The 21,914-nt window shown below is 33.3% G+C and overlaps 1 protein-coding gene across 14 annotated transcripts in view; it reads left to right on the top strand.

Annotated features, from left to right (window-relative positions):
- The window catches only part of BOLL (boule homolog, RNA binding protein), a 200,492-nt gene that overhangs the window by 92,742 nt on the left and 85,836 nt on the right, over window positions 1-21,914 (top strand). The gene's annotated exons all lie outside the window — the stretch shown is intronic.

Here is a 21,914-nt window from a genome sequence, read left to right on the forward strand (position 1 = left end):
AAAGAAAATAAGAGGAATACTGAATATAATTAATGCACATACAAATTTCAGGAAAACAAACATGAAAAAGAATAGGCAGAATTTCATGGTCTGAAATTTTACAGCAAACTGGTCCCAAGAAGAATGGAAAGCTCAAGGAAGAAAAACTTATTACACAAACATGTAGTGTTCTTGTTTGATTTTCTGGAAGTCTTGGGAGCAGCCTTCATTTCAGTTCAGTAATCTCCATGAGAATAGCCAGGTGTTAAAGTCCAAATCCTTTATTATCTCCTTCATAATCTAGTTTCCTTCCCTGAGATCTGGACTAGCTTTCTAGAGAGCCTTTCAGACAGGCCTTGATCTCAGTGGGGGAAGTGCAGGAGGCCAGCCACCACGATGGTGTGAAATGAAGTGAATGAATCTGGCTTTGAGTCCCAGGGCGTGGCTTCAGCCTCCAGCCACTACAAAAGTGAAGGAAGGAAGGAATCTGTCTCTGAGTCCCTTTTCTGAGTCTGTCTCTGGCTCAGACGGGCCTTGATCCCAGTGGAGAAATGAAGGAGGAAAGCCTGTTACCACAGTGGTATGAGATGAAGTTGGTTGTTTTTCATCTGTTTTCTTTCACATTATATGAAAATATTTTGCATGATTATATGTGTGTGCATAAATAAATAAATATGTATATCTATATATCACTATGTATCACCTATATCAAATTGCCTGCCTTCTCAGTGGGTGGAGGGGGAGTAAAAGGAAGGAGGAGAATTTGGAACTCAAAAAAATTGTTTTAAAGAATACTAAAAATAGCTTTTACATGTAATTGGAAAAAATACAAAATTTTCAAAGAAGTGATCAGGGCCTAAACTAAGGAGGTAACTGAATGGTGAGAAGGAATCAGTTACAAGATAAGTTGTGAAAATAGAAACAGCAACATTTGACAACTGATTGGAATCATGAAGTGAGATATACAATGAGTAGGCCAGGATAATGGTAAGGTTAAGAGCTTGGGAGACTGCAAGCATGATGGTCCTCTTTAACAGAAACAAAAATACAAACAGAAGTTTGGAAGAAGGAAAGATTTAGAAAGATTTTAATGTTATTTTGGACATGTTGAATTTGAGTTGTCCCTGAGACATCCAGTTTGAACCATCTTATAGATAACTGGTAATGCAGAACTGAAGATTACAAAAGCAATTACAAAATCAAAAAAAAAAAAAAAACCACTGTTAAATTGTTCATGACCTTTGACTCACTCCTATCCATACTAAGTCTATAGCCCAAAAAGATCATAGAAAGAGGGAAAAAGTCCTATATGTACAAAAATATTGATATTAGGTCTTTTCACGGTGGAAAAGAATTGGGAATTGATTGAGTATATTAAGAGAAAAGAGGAAAAGTCCTAGGACAGAATCTTTAAGAACCCCCATACTTAAGGAGAAATGTTGTAGATGATAAACAGGGAAAGTTACTGCAGAGGCTACGAACAAGTAGAGCCTCGGAAGAACCTGGAGATAGTTCTGCCAGAAAAATCCAGAGTATCCTTGGTCTACAATGTCAAGATATTTTGAATAAGATGAGAACTGAGAAAGAACTATCAGTTCTGGATATTAAGAGATCAATTTTGGTGAGAGCATTTTCAGTTAGGTGATGACATCCAAAGCCAGATTACAAAGAGTTAAGGAGTTAGGGAGAGGAAAAAAAATAGGCAGAGCCTATGTCCAAAGGGTTCTAAAATCATACAAATCCTTTGACCTAATAATATTACTAGTAGGCATGACTCCCAAAAAAGATTTTTAAAAGAACCTATATGCATAAAAATATGTATAGCAGCTCTTTTCTCAGAGCAAAGAATTGAAATTGAGGGAGGATCACCATCAATTGGGGAAGAGTTGAATAAATTATAATATGGGATTATGAAGGAATATGATTGTTCTATAAGAAAAGATGAGCAGGGTGCTATCAGAAAAACCTGGAAAGTCCTCTATGAGCTCAAGCAAAGTGAAATGTACTCTGTACGTAATAATGAAGTTGTGGGATGATCAGCTATGAATGACTTTGCTATTCTCATCAATACAATGATCCAAGACAACTTTGAAAGATTTATAATGAAAAATGCCATTCATACCCAGAGAAAGAACTGATTGTGTCTGAATACAGATTGAAGCATACTTTTTTCTAACTTTCTTTTTTTCTTGAGAGTCTTTTTGAAGGGAGGGAGAGATCTATGTTTTCTTTTGCAACATAACTTTTATGGAAATATTTTGCACAACTTCACATGGGCCTTCTCAATGGGAGTGGAGTAGGGAGGAACAGAGGGAATCTGGAATTCAAAATTTAAAAAAACAAATGTAAAAATTGTTTTACATGTAACTGGAGGAAATAAAAATATTTAAGGCATAAAAAAGAAAAGAAATTTGGCTGACAAAGACATGAAAGATAAAGGATAATAACTTGAGGGGATAGTAAAGTTTAGTGAAGGTTTTTTGAGGAGAGGGGAGACCTGGAGGTGATTGAAGGCAGTAGAGAAAAAACTAATAAAGAGGCAGAGTTTGAAGATTTGAGAGAGAAAAGAGATGTTTACTTGTTCCATCTTCTAGAGAATTTAGAAGGTGGGATCAAGCTCACAATGGCTATCCAACTATAGGTTGAACTAACTAAAATTACTTCTAACTAAAATTCTATGATTCCATGACTGATTGATCCATATTTATATTTCTCCCAACATATACCATCTCTTATTTAAATGGCATTCAATAATAATTTTCTTAATTGAATTAAAGATACTTGCAATATCAGGGTAGAGCCCAGACAACCAAATGAACAAATAATGAGGCACACATACTGGTCCCCATAGACAGAGCAATGAAAATGGACTCTACATGAGAAAGTGTTCCAGAGCCATCTTTAAAGGGAACAATAACTAGATTTTAGAAATATTAAGAATCATCCATGATCTACCTTTACCATACCCCCTAATGACAGTTAATTGACCCTGTTCTTACATTTTAGGAAACTTTAGGAAAATTAAAGACTAATAACCACGGTCACAAAGATCTCAACCCACCATCAGTGTCACCACAATTTTTAAAGTTTGAATTTGAACCTTGTGTAATTTGAGATAGATGATCAATATGTTTATCTTTCTGAATTAGAAGAGAATTGACCTAATATCATTCATATGTGAATAGCAAAGAATTCATAGCACCTAGGACCATTTCTCCTGATAATTTGATAATTTCAATACAAACAGAAAGAAATCAGGTATTTGTAAAACAAATACAGAATGTTCAAATCTCAGAGTTTTAATGTAATTGCTTTTAGTTTATTTGGGATTTTATCATACATAAAATAAATATACATTTTTGGGCTTGATAATATGGAAAATCTTCCCAGTAAAATCCTATTCCTCTTTAGGGCAGGAATGACCTTGAGTTATTGAAGTCTGTGCCAGCAGTGCTGGAATATTCTCTCAAATTGGAAAAAATTTTAGCACACAGTTCATAATAGACTGAAAATGTATTATTGTCTGTGGACCAGTCTAGCTAAATTCAAACAGGCTAGTTACCTAGTTAGCTACCATAGGTTGAACAGCAGCACTCAGAAATTAAGAAATGGAGGGGTTGCAGTATAGCAAGTATTTATACTGACAAAATCATGCATCTTTCCTATTCCTAAAATTATTTGAGTAGAGGTCAACAGAATTCTGAATTAGTAAGATTCAAATTATTTATAATATAAATTCCAAACTAGAATAAATAGAAACACAAAACACAAAGGGAAATAAGAAATAACTACAGATAGATATAAAAAGGGATAGGATATACTTTGTGTTAAGGAATCTACTATCTAGCACTGTGTGCATGTTATTTAATAAATGTTTGTTAAGTGATTATGTAAAAAAAGTAGGCCATTATAGATAATTTGGGATCAATGTAAGCACTGTATAATTTCCCAAATTCAGCCCAGGCCAGTCCCCTTCTTCTACTCACTTAAGACTCAGATTATTACCCATATGTCGGATTTGTCTAATAGAATATACACTTTCATGTTATGATTTGACATGTTGCTAATCCATTTATATATCATAATATTAACATTATACATTTTTCATCTATTTTGTTTTTCATTGTGAATGGTTAGACTATTTTATTTTAAATTACTCTGAATTTCACAAAGGAATCATTGTAGAAGTTTCTTAGGTTCAATGTGATTAATATAATGCCATTTGTGAACAAGACCATCTGAAGAACCTCATTATCAATGAGAAATTCGTCTTTTTGAACATTGCATAAGATGTCTTCCCTGACAATAGTGAACACCTTTGGTGAACTATTTTTACAGTGTGCAAGACTTTAATTCATGTCATTAGTGAATCCTTGAATAAAATTATCTTTGTAGTAGAATATGTCATGGAATATTGATGTTAGTGTGCTTAAGAAAAATATTTTATTTAAGGACAATTTTTCAAAGTATGATTTATTTAAAATTATCTAATATCAAATACAGCCAGACATCACCATCTTTCCATTTCTGTCAGCTGTATAACAATAAAGATATAGTCATTATAGAAAACTGCCCAAAGAAATCTAATTTATTCTTTTCCCTCAATTTTGGAGAGAATGCCCTTGATGCACATACTTCTCATTTTCATAATTTTTTTATGAGGATGAGAAAGCAGAAATGAATGCCATGATGTACTAACATTTTTTAATGGGAGAACTATAAAAATACATGTACTTCATTCAATACCATAATATTAAAAATCAATCCTATTCTTGGCCAATTTTAAAACTAGATTGACAGTGCTTGCTCAGTCATTAATCCCAAAGAGAATCCCACAGTTCTCACAGTTATTGAGTCAAAAAGGTCACCATGGATACAACTCTTTCTGTCTTTGATCCACTGGGAAGAAGCAACAGCTGTTGACCCACACTGGATATTTACACCATTCTGTGTTGTATAAAAGTTGCCCTGATGAAAAGATTCAGATACTGACATAACTGTATTGAAAAAGTGTAAAAAATTATAGAAACAGATTTGCAATATTTAAAAAGCATCATAGAGATAAAATTTAACTTAACAATTGAATTGGTATAGAGTGTCATTTATATGGTACACATTGAAATTTTTTATTTAAATTTAAATTTATTGCACATGTTTAAAATTTGCAGAGTATTTGCCACAGCAACAAATTGTCTTTGATAGTATCAGATTCTGATAACCATAATAATCCTCTCAAGTAGGAATCTGAGAATTTTCTTTTAAGTGATTCTATTTATTTAGATTAAAAGGCACACAAATTCTTAACCTTCCAGGCATAAATCACCAAAGACCTACTTTATGTCAATTATGAAATTATATTGCTAAGTTCTGAATCATGCAACAAATTGAATGAAACATTTTCTCTAAACCTCGTGACTTTTCAAACCTCTTCAAAATAGGAATTATGTACAAGATATAAAGCAATTTCAGTTGAGTCTATAGTCTAGGACACCAAGAATTCTAATAAGGTAACAATTCAATGAAATAGCAATAGAGAAGGGTAATTCCTAATGCCTAACATATTCACTCAGCATCTACTTCCCAACCAGCCAACTACAAAAGACAACCCATAGGCTTGCAACATAACTCAACTTTGATATTCAGCCTTTAGGGAAAATACAATCAAGGGGGAAAGAGTCAGAAAGTGATAAATATGAAAATAGAAGGGAGGAAAAGCAGGAAAGAACCAAAGAGCTTAAGAAGAAGAAAATTCAGTTAAAGACCTTGAGTATAAATAGAGCTCCCTCGCTCTTTCTCTCACTCTCTCTCTCTCTCTCTCTCTCTCTCTCTCTCTCTCTCTCTCTCTCACTTTTCTCTCTCTCTTTCTCTCTCTCTCTCTCTCTCTCTCTGTCTCTCTCTCTCTCTCACACACACACACACACACACACACACACACACACACACACACGATATTAACAGAGGGGAATATAGCCTCAAGATCAACTAAACAAATCCAGACTTCCATAAATAACCATTGCAAGACAAATGAAAATTAACCAATACCAGATAAGGCTCAAGACCCTATAATTTCTCAAAAAAACATAGAATCACAGCATGTTCTTTCATGATTTAAGTATATAAATATGCATATACATTATGTAATGTCTTAGTTGACATTCAGTCTATCACAAAAGCAATGCATATTTGCTATAACCAGAAGGCAAAATTTGTTACTAACATTAGTAATAGTAGCTGTTACCAATACTGACATTTGTATAACACTTCAAAGTTTACAAGTCACTTCACATACACAATATAAACAATACTAGACTTGGATTTAGAGACCAGAGTTTTACTTAAGCTTTTCCATTAAGTAGTTATTGGAATTGAGAAAGTTATGTGGTAAAAGACCACCACTGAAAGAAAACATACTACATTCCTTTACACTTTTTGATGGCTCCAATGTTGGGAAGTTTTCCTTGAGTCAAGTCTAAATCTTTGTCATATTCATTCTTTTTTTTTTAATAGCTTTTTTATTTACAAGTTATATGCATGGGTAATTTTACAGCATTGACAATTGCCAAACCTTTTGTTCCAATTTTTCCCCTCCTTCCCCCAACCCCCTTCCCTAGATGGCAGGATGACCAGTAGATGTTAAATATATTAAAGTATAAAATAAATGCACAATAAGTATACATGTCATATTCATTCTTTGCTTTTACAGCAATTCTACCATCTGGAGCCAATCAAAGAGAATCTAACCTTCTACATGAAGATAGATTTTCAAACATTTAAGGATATCTATTATTTATCATCTAAGTTTTCTTTTCTTCATTCTGAATATTCTCAATTCTTTTTATTGATTTTTATGATACATGATCATATCAGTTGGAGATGGTTGAAAAAATGTGGCATAAGAATATAATGGAATATGATTATGCCCTAAGAAACTATGGTTACAAAGATTCAGAAAAGTGTGAAGACTTGTATGAACTGATTCTTAGAAAAGTAAGGAAAATATGTTTAACATATATTGGATTGCTTGATGTCTAGGGAAGGGGGTGGGAGGGAGGAAGGGAGAAAAAATTTGGAGGTTTTGCAAGGGTGAATACTGAAAACTGTCTTTGAATATATTTTGAAAATAAAAAGCTATTATTTTAAAAAAAAGAAAAATTAGCCAAACCAGAGAACAATTTATACAATTAGCACAATAATGTAAGGGAAAATAGCATTTAAAAATATCAGAATTCTAGTTATTACAGTGATCTATCATGTCTTTATATATTTTGACATGTAAAGAGCCTTGACAATGAATTGTTCTTCGTAGCTCTTGGGCAGAAAAGTGGTGACCTATAGGGACAAAACAATCAAATATGGTCAATGTGTTTATTTGTTTTGCTTACTGTATTTATTTATTATAAAGAAGAGTTTTATTAGTGAGAGGGAGGTAGGAATTACTGGGAAGTAACAGCAAAGTTGTTTTTAAGAGCTTTAATAAAATATTTTTTAAAAGTAACATGAGGGAGTGGCTATCAATTGAGCTGAACAAGTTGTGGTATATTATTATGATGGAATACTATTGTGCTATAAGAAATGATGAGCAGAATGCTCTCAGAAAAACCTGGAAAGACTTACATGAACTGATGCAAAGTGAAATGAGTAGAATCAGGAAAACATTGTACATAGCAATAGCAATAATGCAAGATGCTCAACTGTGAATAACTTATTCTCAATATACAATGATCCAAGACAACTCTGAAGGACTAATGATGAAAAATACTATACATCTCCTGAGAAAGAACTGATAGAGTCTGAATACAGATTGAAGCATACTTTTTAAAATGTATTCTTCTTAGATTTTTTTTGTCTGTTTTCTTTTATAACATGACTGATATGGAAAACTTGTCATGCAAAACTTGACCATATGTATAACCTATATCAAACTGCTTGCTTTCTCAATGAGGGCAGTGGGTAGGGAAGCAGAAAATTTAGAATTCAAAATTTTAAAAACAAATGTTAAAAACATTTTTACATCTAATTGGGGAAAATAAAATACTAAATAAAATTTTAGGATATTTTAAAAAGAAAACATGATTTTAAGGCCATTTGCTATCCTTGATAAGTTCCTCTGGATCCTCTTCAACTAATCAATATCCTTCATAAAAGGTGCTACCCTTAATAGGATATAATACTCTAAATGTCATTTGACAGGACAGCAAATAGCAGAACTCTCACCTGCCTAGTCAGGTACCTCAATCATACTTCTCTTAATAAAACCTTCCATTATATTAGATTTTTTTTAATGCCGCATGACACTGCTGACTCCTCACAATGAACTTGCAGATCAATATAACACTGAGATCTTTAGAGGTAAACTGCTCTCTAACTTCATTTCCTTGATCATATACTTGAGGTTGAGTTTTTAAAACTCTGTTTTAAGGTTGTACAATTTCCCTATTAAATTTCATCTTAAAGACTTCTAGATCAAATGATAAAGAGGGAAGACTAAACAGTTTTTCCAATCACCACTTCCTTCCACCCCCATTCTCCACATGTGCAAAAAGAATTATGCGGCAAAGATAGAACAATTACAGCTACCTCCTGTGGCAGGTAAAAGATGAAATAATGGAAGAAAACAAAGATTCATTCTTCTGGGCATATTGATTTATTAAACAATGCATGCCAATTGCTTAACGCCCTGTAACAAGGCCCCTTCTTCAGTTTATGAATGGACCCTGAATGCAAAAGGAGACAAAAAAAATTTTCTAGTTCTTTTCAGAGATAGAAAGTCAATATAAGTAAGTTCCAAGGGTTTGCTAGTATTTATATTCTCCAAACATAGCACAGTTTGGTTCAAAAATATAAGGTTTACATATATGTTTGGCATATAGTCTGGGAAAGTTCCAAGCTATCAATATACTTCTACTTTGTTGTAGTAGTTTCATGTGTGTCAGAATGATCTCAAACCCTTTTTTGGATAACATCATAGCTCTAACATTCAGTGAAATTCTGGACAAAGCATCTATATCCATACTAAACCCATAGTATATACTGAAATCACAATTGACCAGTGCTGCTACCCATTCCTAGCAAGAAGCATCCAGTTTGGCATTTGTCAAAAAATATCCATAGATAGCTATTAGTCCATAACTGGAGTGTTATTTCATTATTATACAATCTCAGCTTATCAGCTGTGTGAGCCTGAGCAAAGTACTAAATCTCTTCTCTATTCTCCACTCTGCCTACTGACCTCCCTAATTTTAAGTCCCAACTACAATCCTATGTTTTATAGGAAGTTTTCTTCAACCCCTCATAATTCTAGTGCCTTCCTTCTGTTAATTATTCTCTATTTACGTTTTATTTGTTTTCATGTGGTCTCCATTAGAATGTAAGCTTCTTAAGAGCAGGATCTGTCTTTTACTTCTTTTTGTATTCTCAACCTCTCCGAGGAGGATAATTTTATTCACTGTTCCCTCTCTCACCTGACTGCCTCTAGGCCTATGGCTCTGCACTAGTGATGTTCTTTTGTTTTGATTTTTTTATACAGAACTCAAGAGTCTTGGAACCTGTTAAGATTTTAGAGGTAGATTGACCAAGAGTGTCTGTCTTACCTCAGGCATTTTTGGCAGTGGTTTCTATGTCTCTATGACTACCATGACATTGGAAACATGCCCTGGCTCAGTTACTGTCATTCATTTTTATGTGTTCTCGGTATCCATTGGACCTATATAAATCAGTCTCTGATTATTTCAACCTGAGGAAAAACTCAGTAAGCTTTTCTCTTTTAGGCTGCACAGCATTAAAGACAAAATTAAACATAAACTTCCAATGACCCATCTCTCTCAAGCATATAATCATGGTAGGTAACAACTGGTTATGATCCATGGTGGTTATTCATGATCAAGTTATTCATGGCCACTAAGGCTGTCCTTTTTTAGACTCCATCATTCTCATCACTTTGTGATTCAAATACTTTCTAGTGTCTAATATTTACTGTTATCTGTATAAACCAATCTTTCCAACTCTGTATTCTTTGGTAAAAAATCTTTATATTCATTACTTAGCTCCCAAATTTACAGTGCCCCTTCTCTTTCTCTTCTCAGTCACTCTTCTGTCTTCTAACTTCTCCATATTAGTAGTTCATTCTCACTCTTTAGATCCTTTTTATCATTTTTTTTTTCCATATTGAAGCTCTTCCTTTTTGTTTTTGGCTTGTTTGGGACTTTGTTTTTATTTTTGCTTTTTTTAGTGATACAATTTTTCATAATAGGAGGAATAAAAAGTTGTTCCATTAATCCATTTATCTTCTCTCCTAGGAGGAAGACCACCCTGAACTTTGAACATGGATAACAGTCATTTGGTCTTGGTTGAAATACAAACATCACACACTCTGTGCAGATTGTCCTACAAGAGTTATCCTGCTTTCTGTGCTTGCTACTGATGAGATTTTTAATCCTTCCTTATTCTTTGGAGTAGATTCCCCTTGAGATGAAACTTGTAAATTTTTATTTCTGTTGCTCTCCTCATCTTGATAGCATCTTCTCACCTTAGTTAACAATAGATCTTTATTAGCTTCTTCACAGAAAACACAATTCTTTTCTCCTTTTTTATTAACCTTTAACATTGTCTTCCTTATTCTATATTATTTTCTTCTCTTTAACGCCTTTCCTCCTTCTTCTAGTTCTTTTTCTTCTCCCTATATTAATGCTTTTCTTCTTCCTAGTTCTTATTATCTTTATTTTGCTCCCTCTTCTTCTGTCCTGCTTGGTTTCTTTTCTTCACATCCTTTCCCTTTAAAATCCTTTATAACCTGGCCCTGCTATACTTCCAGTGTTTCCAATACATACCCTACAATCCACTGAAAGTAGCCTCTTGACTGTTCTTCACCAAAAAAAAAAAAAAAACCACTCCATCTTCTGACTCAATGCTTTTTCACAGATGGTTTTCTATGCCTAAAATGCTTTCTTTCCTCATCTCTACTTCCTGGTTCACTGGCTTCCTTCAAGTTTTAGCTAAAAGATCACCTTCTGAAAGAAGCTTTTCCCAGTGCCTTTTATCAAAAATTGCCTCCAATTTACTAGAGAAAAAAAGATATCATGTTTGTACATAGCTTTTTGCATGTTGTCTCCTCCATTAGAATGTTTGAGGGCAGGGACCTTTTTTCTTTTCTTTATAATCTCAACATACAACATGGCACCTGACACCCTTAATAAATGTGTGTTGATCAACAGACAAATTTTCTATTTTTTAAACTTTATTTTTAAAACCTCCATAATTAATCTCTGGACTTCTTAATAACTTCCAAACTTTCCAAATCTTCACAACTCCTTCTTCAGTTTGAACTTTTCTTCTATACATTCTCCCATTCAATGTTCTTCCACTGTTTTGGAAATCTCATCAAGGAATATTGCCCTGACATAGAAAGTCATTGAATCAGCTCTCAGCTGACTAGGTCAGGGTCTACTCTTTATTGAATTACTCTTTTTATCCACATCTTTTCCCTTACACTCTACGAGCTCTGAATTCTAATTCATCTATTCGCTAATGTCTAAAAGAAGAAGCAGGGTCATTTTCACATAATAAGAATGTACTGATGATATTACAATATCAGGGAAGCAAAACATTTTGATAGAATTTAATCTGTTTACATCATTGAGTGATACTTTGTTAAAATCTTCTTTTATGCCTGTTTGTGGAAGAGATATGATCCTAGTTTACTGAAGTCTATGCCAATGAAAGACAAATTTTGACAGGTGCTTTTTAGCTAAAAAGGCTTCAATATTTGATCATCAATTGACTGAGTGAATAATCTCTAAATACCAGACTATCCATGTGCAAAGAAGCTCATCACAAAAAAGATTGGCTAACAGGGAAAGCTGGAGCTAGTTGGATTGAAGGTAGCTTCAGCCAAAACTATAGGAACTTTCACTTCTTCCAACAGTTTGAGAAGTCAGAGGTCTGAATCCTGAGGAGTAGGGGGTCTGATATGGGAAAAATTAGGGGAACTTCTGCTGACAAGGAACACCTGGCACAGTTGTGATGCTAATTGGTTTGGGATTCCAGAGAGAAGGGAAGAATTGAAGGAAGATATAAAGTCAGAAGCACCATCCCCCTCACCCCAGAACTGGAGGTGATTACATTATTTAAGTTCTTATTAAAAAATATGAGCAGACAAAGGAAAAAGAATACAACCATAGAAAGTTACTATGGAAATAGAGAAGACCAGGATTTATTTTTAGATGAGGATACTGAAGTTTTTTTGTTTGTTTGTTTGTTTTTTAAAGCTTCTCCTGTCCCAAAGAGTAAAGCTAACTGGCTACCTCCCCAAAAAGAATTTATAGAACTCCAAAAGTCTTTTAAAATCAAAAGAGAGATGAAGGAAAGATGAACAAACAAAATTAGGATAATCCAAGAAAAATAAGACTATAAAAAGAATGTCAACCAACTAGAAAATGAGATTCAGAAGAGAATATGAGACATCTCATAAGAAAAACAATAGATCTAGAGAACAAATCAGGAAAAGAAAATAATGATTGGACTACCTGAAAGCTATGACCAAAAGAAAAACTCTTGGTACAATACAAAAAACAAATGAAATGATAGTACATGAAGGAAAAGTAGAAATAAAAAATCCATCAATCACCGCCTCAAAGAGATCCTATAAGAACAACCTAGAAATATCATTGCTAAATTTTGAAAACCCCAGATCAAAGAGAAAATTTTATAAGCAACAATAACAAGTCAAATATACTGGAGCTACAATAAGAATTGTACAGGATTTTTTCAATGGCTACCATAAAAGACTACAGATCCTGGAATACTATATATTTACAATAAAAAAAAGTAGGGTTGTGGCCATACATACAGCAAAATTAAATATAAAATACTGAATGGAAAAAATGAACTGACAGATTTACACAATTTTTCTCTCAAACTCAAACTCAATAAAAAATTTAACGTATACATCAGAGACTAATTTCAAAGGATTCAATAAGGACAAAATGTTATGTTTTATACAAGGAAATATAAACCATATGCCTAAGATTAACATTAGTAATTGAAGTTTTTTGAGATGATGAGAGCCTTCTACACCCAGAGAAAGGACTGTGGGAATTGAGGGTGCATCACAACATAGGATTTTCACTCTTCTTGTTGTGGTTTGCTTGAATTTTATTTTCTTTCTCTTTTTTTTTTTACTTTTTGATCTGATTTTTCTTGTACAGCAAGATAATTGCATAAATACATATGCCTTTATTTAACATATATTTTTATCATGTTTAGCATATATTGGATTACATGCCATCTAGGGGAGGGAGCGGGGGAAAGGCAGGGGGAAATTTCGAACACAAGCTTTTTCAAGGATCAATGTTGAAAAATTATCCTTGCATGTGTTTTGAAAATAAAAAACTTCAATTAAAAAAATAGTAATTGAGTCATTCCAGAAGACAGCCTGGGAGAGAGATGAGTATATTGGGATTCTAAAAAGCAAAACCATCTAGGAAAAAGTAAAAATAGTAACTATGCTATATGAATGAAGTTTGATAGCAAGAAACAATACAGAAGAAATAGATGGGAGAGAAGGACCGGTAGTTCTGAGAACCTACTAGCATCAGGAATGGGTTAAAGAGGGGACATCACAAACCACAAACAAATATAAATTTATATAAATACACACACACACACACACACATATATATACATATATATATGTATATATATATAGCACCTTCACAATCCATAAAGAAATAAGGGAAGAAGGAATAGCATAAGGTGGGATACAAAAAGAAGTATAAATCAACAGGAGTGGAATAAGGAGTGTAGATTAATGGGAAAGGGATAAAGAGAGAGGGAAAGGGCACATAGGATAAGGCAGATTAATAGGAATCAGATAAAGAGAGGGAAAGAGTCTAGAGAGAAGGTAAGGGAGGGATCCATGGCAAAGTGGGGTGATGAAGAGGTTAAGTAATAGCAAGGCAAGTCAACAGGTAGAAATAGAGGAGTTAGCAGGAATAGGAAATGAGATATACAAAACATAATAACAATAATCAGGAACAGAATTTATCAAACTTAACAAGACAAAGTCAAACTTAAAAAAGATTCAATCAAGAAAGAAATCTATATTATATATCATATTAATATTGCTTTACATGTATATGTATATTCACATGTATATATGAAGTTATACCCATGTGTAGTGTATATACATATACATACATGCTTAACTTCAGCCTGCTTGGGGAAGGTGGGAGGAGGAAAAAGAGGGGAAAGAATAAAGTAAAGAGTGCATAGAAGAGAGCAGAAGAAAACTTAAAAGGAAGCAAAGAAAAGATAGACAGTTGTGAATACAATATAATCTACTATTATATATGCTTTCCTGAAATGGAAATTTATTATGACATATTTTGAATCCTTCATGATGTTACTAACAATGTTTCTTTGGTTTTATTTTTTCTTCTTTTTTTTCTATTTTCTTTTTTCTTATTTTGCATGTTTTAAATAAATAAATATATGCATATATTTTTTAAAGAGTTCTTTAAATATCAAAGAAATCACTGGTTCAGACTCTATCTTATTTTATTATTCTACATGTGCTCTTTGTACTATCCCTGATTTAAATACTGAATAGAAATAGAATCTTTGAGGGATCAAGAGTATACTCATTTAAACTTAACATAAGTGATATATGAGATAAAAACTCTGACATCTGATATCTGATATAATGCAAACATTGACCTTTTGCATGTTTCAGATTAAGTCTTCAATTGGTTTCATGACAGTTCTGACAGTTCTTACTAACTTGTACCCATAATTAAAATAAATTAGAATGTAGATTTAAAAAAAAAAAACAATAAATTCATTAAGCCTCAGAATTGGAAAGCCACTTAATCCAACTCTTATCAGAAACACATACAAACAATGGTTAGACAATGAAAAGTAAATTTAATAAAATCTTACCTCTAATGATTTTTATATGAATTTGTTAAAAGCAGTCTTGTTTATCCTGAACTTAACGATTTTATATAAGGATGGTACACACAATAATGACTATTAATTTTTGCAGTCATAATTAATTTTATTTGCAAGACTTTCAGAAACAATTAAATTTTATTTTTCAAATAACAAGCATTAATTTTCTCTTCCTTTAATCTCCTCCATTGGTAAATAAAAACAAAAAAATTATAATTAATATGCATAGTAAATACAATTAATTCTCACACTGACCATATCCAAAAGTGTGTGTTTCAAGTCTGCCTATTCAGTCTATTATCTCTCTATTGGAAATTGGGTAGTATTTTTTATCATTGGTCCTCTGGAATCATCAGAGTTGATTATTGACTTCCTCAGAGTTTTTAAATCTTTCCAAGTTATTGTTGTTTATTGTTGCTATAGTACAAAATATTCTTCTAGCTTTGCTCACTTCATTCTTCATTGATTAATACAAGGCCTTCAAGGTTTTTCTGAAATTATCTTTTCCATCATTTCTTATGGTACAACAATATTCCATTACATTCAGTCATTCCTACAAATAAGACACTCCCATAGTTTCCAGTTCTTTGCCATTACAAAAATTAATCAATAAACATTTACTAAGTGCTTAATATGTGCTAGGTATTGTGCTAAGTGGTAGAAAGAGTTGTTATAAATATTTTTTGCACATATTGATCCTTTTCCTCTTTCTTTGATCTTCTTTGGAGTATAGTCTAGTAGCAAAATCATTGAATCAAAAAATATGGACAATTTAATAACTTTTGGGGCATTGTTTCAAATTGCTTTCCAGAATGATTATACCAATTGATAACTCCATTAATAATGAAATTTTGTGCTTGTTTTCCTGCAACCCCTCTAACATTTGTAATTTTTCTTTTTTGTCAATTTTATCAATCTGATAGCTTTGAGATTGAAAGTCAGAATTGCCTTAATTAGCATTTTTTTAAAATTACTAGTGAGTTGGAGTATTATTTTATATGGTGCCTGATACCATATATTCAAAAACAGCTTGCAAAGATTATGACCCACTCACCCATTGATTAAAGATTGCCTCTAAACTCCTCATGAAGTTACGATCTCACTCTACTGGAACATCTGTCAGAGACACCATAGAAGAAGTTGCCACATTGTTAGAATCCATAGATAAGATCCTTTCTGATTCTAAGATTCCATGAGTTTAAGATTCTAAGTAAATTTTCTCATTTTATATTCTAGTCATATTAGTGTTCCTCCAAGCACACTAAACTCATTCTCTTGATGAAGGATGGAGGGAATAATAAGATTAATTAGACTAAAGGAGCTAAAATTCTTTGCCAGGGAAGAAAGAAGACCTGATGATTAACACTTTAAAGTTCATTAATTAATTTAAATTAATCACTTATTAAGAACCTACTAAGTGCCAAACACTTTGCTATGAACCTGGATAAAAAGACAAAAATGAAATAAATCTTCCTCTCAAGGGAAAGAATATATGAAATACAAAATGATTTTGACAGAGACAAAACAGAGAAGAAATCAAGAAAGACTTTTGATAGGAACTGAGAAGAGAAGTTCCCCAAGAATGGGGAACAGCCTAAATAAAGACTTTGGTTTGGGACCATATTGAGTTTAAGATGCCAATGAGCAGGAATATACTGGGAACTAACTCTGGAAACACACATATACAGATGTTTGGCACACTTTTAAATTTGATCTGCATTATTAACATTTTCCCATCACTTTAAAAAGTACAATCAGCAAACAAAAATTGCATCCTAATTAATAGTTAGCATCTGCTCATACTAAAAATTTAACAATCTCTAGAGAGTGTCCAGTATATCCCTGCCCCTGAAATACCTAGGTAGAGAGATTCAACAGGCAATTGGAAATATGTGGCTAGAAGTCGGGAGACAAATATAGCTTAGTTATGTCCAAAAAGACAAAATATAGATAAGAAATCAACATTTAATCCCTAACATGTATTGTTGACAAGTGGCCACTTTGGTATCATTTCCTGTGTCATCCATTTAGCCTTTTCAAACAATCCATCATATCTCCCTCAGAGTAACAGGATTTAAGAGATCCCCCAAGATAGCTGGTCATTTTAATAATTTCCTGAGACATTTTATGTCAAGCCTGAAATTGAAAGCCCCATAATTTATAGGTCTCTGTCTCATCTTTGTAAGTAGAACCAATTCCTGGAGTCTTTAGGTAACCCCTTTTTCTAGTGACCCTTGATAAAGAGGATGTTATCTACTATCTATCTTCTCTAAAGAAAAAAAATGAGGAAATTTCAGTTAGATTAAAAAAAATTATTCTACAAAAACAATTTCTTTGTAGCTTTTTAACTATAAATGAGATGTTTAGGTATGATGGTATCTGAATGCAGAATGAGGAAAGAGATGACTTCGAGATCCCTTTTAGATTTCTTAGTTTTGTTTTAATGTATTTCTTACAGCTTGAGTTTTTCTTGAAACTCAAATATGCCATTGATTAATTTTTGATTATAAGGGAGAAAAGCAGTTTGAATTTTTGTGGTGGTAGAAAGATCCAGAGGAAAGACTAATATGTGAAGAAAATTTGAAGAAAACCAAAGTTAATGCTTCAGCTCTGCTATTTACTTGCTGGTCAGTCTTGGCAGTCTTTACACAAAGACAACTGATTGATTAAATTAATTACATTTGGTTAACATTTAATTTTAAAATAAATGATAGACCAAGCAAATGCTGTAGGAGTAAAGTTGAACTAATTTGAATTGAATTGATATTTAGGGAAGAAAAGATTGTAATAGGCCAGAGTGATTTCAGAAAGCTTCATAGAAGAGGAAAGATTTGAAGACATTCCTTGAAGGCTCTAAGAGATATTGCTGAAGAGAGATAGCAGGACTGTCTTAATTGTTTAGTTGTGTCTAATTCTTCTTGACCCCAAAGATTTTTCTTGGCAAAGATGACAGAGTGGTTTGCCATTTCCTGTGTTCCCATTTCCAGGAAGAGGAACTGAGACAAATAGAAGTTAAGTGATTTGCCCTGGATCACAAAGTTAATAAGTGTGTAAGGGCAGATTTAAACTCTAATTTTCCAGACTCCTGTTTAATAGAGTGTTTTGCAAGCCTTGAAGGATTCTGTTGAATTATATTTACAATTTTTTTTATTTTTTTGGCTGGATTTTGGTATAATAAAGTAAGATTATTATTGAAAAGATAAAGAACATGGAAGAATGGATAGGAATCCTTGCCTTAGAATCAAGATGTATCTTACCTTTGACACATACTGAGTGTGTGACCTTGGGCTAGTAATTTAACTTCTCAGTACCCCCAAGTAACTTTCCAAGGCCACAAATCATTGAAAAGTTGCTGCTGTGTTGGTAGATGGCATTTTCTCATCTGAAATTTTCTTATACTGATAAAATCATAAGTTCATTCCCTATCCTAGGGGAAAAACCAAACTCCATTAATGCAATGTAAGGTTGTAGGTAAATGATTAGGCTTAAATGAATCATTTGATAAATATTTACATACATAGTTGTCCTAAACACTGAAAAATAAAAATAAAACAGCCTCTCTGCAGAAACAACTCACACATTAAAGAGTTAAATATATAATGAATACAAAAATTATGAGGAGTGTAATATATTGAAAATAGAAGGAAACAAGTACTGTACTTATTAAGCATTGGAGTAATTAATTAAATGCAAACATTGTGCTAAATATTTTACAAATAATTTCTCATTTGATCCTTACAAAAATCCTATGGAGTCGGTACTAAAAAGATCTGAACATTATAGCAGACTTGCCCAGAGTCACATAGTAAGAAGAGTCTGAGGCCTCATTTGAACTCAGGTCTTCATGATTCCAGGCCCAGGCTCTATCTATTATACCACCTGGCCATGGTAAACTGCTATCATATTCAAATCTTATCACAGATTTACTATATGCCTGTTTTATGTTAGGCAAGTATATCATAATTACTTTCCCATTTGCTCATTTGTTAAAAAAAAAAAAAAGGCGGGGGGGGGGGGCGCTAAATCAAATGGGCAGCTTGGTGGTTAAGTGAATAGAGCAGAGTACCTGGAGTCAGGAAGACTCCTCTTCCTGAGTTCAAATATCAGTGTCAGATACTTACTAACTGTGCTGGGAAAGTCACTTAACTGTTTGCCTCAGTTTCCTCCTCTGAAAAATGAATTAGAAAAGGAAATAACTATGTTTTTGTCATAATATAATATGGTGAAATTATATTATGACAAAGTAGAATTATATTATTAATATATATTATCATTATTATATTTATCAGAAATAATGAACAGGCTAATTTCAGAAAATACTAATCTTACAAGAAGTGAAATGTACAGAACCAGTAAAACATTGTATACATAATAGTAAGACTATGCGATGATCAACTATGTTAGACTTAATTCTTCTCAACAATACAGCAATCCACAATTTTAATAGACTTTGGATGGAAAATGCCATCCATATCCAGAGAAAGAACCATAGAGACTAAATGCAGATGAAAGCATACTATTTTCATTTTTTGTTTTTTGTTTTCTCTCTTGGAGTTTTTCCCTTTTGTTTTGATTGTTCTTTTCCAACATGACTCATATGGAAATGTTAAAAATTGATTGTACATTTATGACCTATTGGTTTGTTCTTTTGGGAATAGGGATGATAAGGGGAAAAAATGGAACTCAAAATCTTATAAAAATAAATCTTGAAAACTATCTTTACTTGTAATTGAAAAAATATGCCATGAAAATAAAATTTAAAAAAAAAAAAGAAAAAAGAAAATCACCCTAAGACTCTGAATTCCAAGCCAAGGAATCTGGCCTTAATTCTCTAGGGAACATGGTACCATTGAAAGCTTTCAAACAAGAGAGGAACAGGATGAAAACAAATGAAAATTGAATACAAGCATTGCATTAATAAGGTTGCCCCAGTCAAGATCATTTTCCAGTTTCTTTTTAGGGGGCTGGACCTGTAAATAATTACATTGATATAGGAAATTCCTGTGAAGAAATTTATTCCATCAGTGCAGAATACCAATCTATAATTTTAGAATTCCCTAGGGCATTGAGAAGTTAAATGACTTGCCCAAGATCCCACATGTGTCAGTGCCCAGATCACATTTGAACCTAATTCTGCCTGATTCTGAGGCTAGCTCTTTATCCAGTACTAATACTCCCTTTCTTTCCAATGATATCCTTACCATATTTTACTAAAAATTCTTTCACAAAGTTATAAAACCCCATTATATTTAGATCACGATCACCTATTTAAAATATCGTTTCTATCTCCTTTGGCCATTTTAGAAATTAATGACATTAGATGAGATGAGCTTACCCTTGTAAACAATTGTGTTTATTTTGGGAAAGCTAAAATGTTATATAAAGGAGACTGAAGGATATAAAGGTTGAAGGAATTGGAATTATTCACCTTTAGGAGAGGAAATATAGGAATGGGTGATATTAAGAACACTAACCCATAATTGAACTTGATTACACATAATGCATCTCTAATAAGCTCATGTGCCCCATCTTTCTGTCAGATATCTTCCTTCTGTTCTTTGCTAGGCACTGTATTTCTGAGTAACTTAGGTTAGAGTGGTCTTGTGAATATATGTGCTAAGTGGCAAAGTGTGAACAAGGCAAGAAAGGTTTGGTAGTTCAATCAAGCCCATCACCACTCCCGGATAAACAATTAAAAATGGAGTTACTGGAAGTTTAAAGCATAATTACTCAATTCTAGAACATGTCTTTTAAGATCAAAAGAATAACATTCTTATTTAGAGTGAGGATAAAACAAAAAATAGGTTTAAATAGCATGGGAAAATCTAGAAAAGATGTAATCCATTAGAAGGATTAAAAGTACACTTCTCATCATATCCATAGTTACATTAAGATCACCTTAGATCTTTGAATACGTTAAAATCACTATTAGGCACTTTCATTGATTTTATTTTAATCCTCTTACCTTAGAAGTAAAATCCACTGTAACAGTGGTCATTTGGCAAGACTATAAGAGAATTATTACGAAAAAATACTTTTCTCTATTTCTATTTCTGGTTAAAAGCTGTTGCTTCTTGATTCATATATATTTTTTTAATTTTAAATTTTAAGTGAGCCCCAACTACCTCTTGAGCACTGTTTTCCTTCCCAATGAGACCTAGAATAGTATTTCCTATGGAAAGTATTCTCTCCAAAAATATTAAATGTCTTATTATAGGGAATAGGTTAATAGGCGATACTAACACTGGAGGTTTGTGCCTAAACCTGACTAGGATCAGCAGAATTATGAGCATGCTGGTGAACTGATACCAGAGTACAGTAGTAGAGAAAAGGAATGTGTAAGGATCTAGCCATAGCAGAAGCTCAGAGGGGATCAGAGGGAGCCCTGAGGGCCAGTGGCCAAGAGCCTGGAAACCTTTCTAGGAAGGTGAAGTTTGCAATAACGCCCCAACTAAAGTTGTCATTTCGGGACTCTTCTCGAAATAAAAGGTGAGTGATCCCAAACCTCCCTTCTTCTGAATGGCATCTAAGCCAAGTGGGGGGGAGGGGAGAAGGGGGGAGCAACGAAGCATGCAGGGCTCTCTGTTCTCAGAGCCTGCCCTCTGCTCTCCTTCCCAGGGATGAGTGACAGCGACAACAGGTGGAGGGTAGGGTGGGGGAGCTGTCCATGGCGTCTCAGGAATCCCCACTTCTATGGGAATGTTGCCCTCTTCACCTTCCACCAGTATCTCCTTAATTGCTCCTTTAAAGAGTCCCCCTTTAAAACAAAAATCTTTGAAATGGTGAGGAAGCAATGTTTCTAAACTAAATAATTTAAGCTTCTAGAAAAAGAAATTGAGAGATCACAGGCGGAGAGGCAATATATCCTAATTCACTCCCTTTGCTCCCAACCCTCGGAAACGAGCATAAAGCGGCCACAGATTTAGGCTAGACGCCCTTGACCCCCATCCGACCCCCCGAACCTCAGCAGCTTTAGTCACTCTTCGGTA

The sequence above is a fragment of the Antechinus flavipes genome, chromosome 3 (assembly GCF_016432865.1).
Source record: "Antechinus flavipes isolate AdamAnt ecotype Samford, QLD, Australia chromosome 3, AdamAnt_v2, whole genome shotgun sequence".
In the NCBI taxonomy this organism is placed as follows: domain Eukaryota; kingdom Metazoa; phylum Chordata; class Mammalia; order Dasyuromorphia; family Dasyuridae; genus Antechinus; species Antechinus flavipes.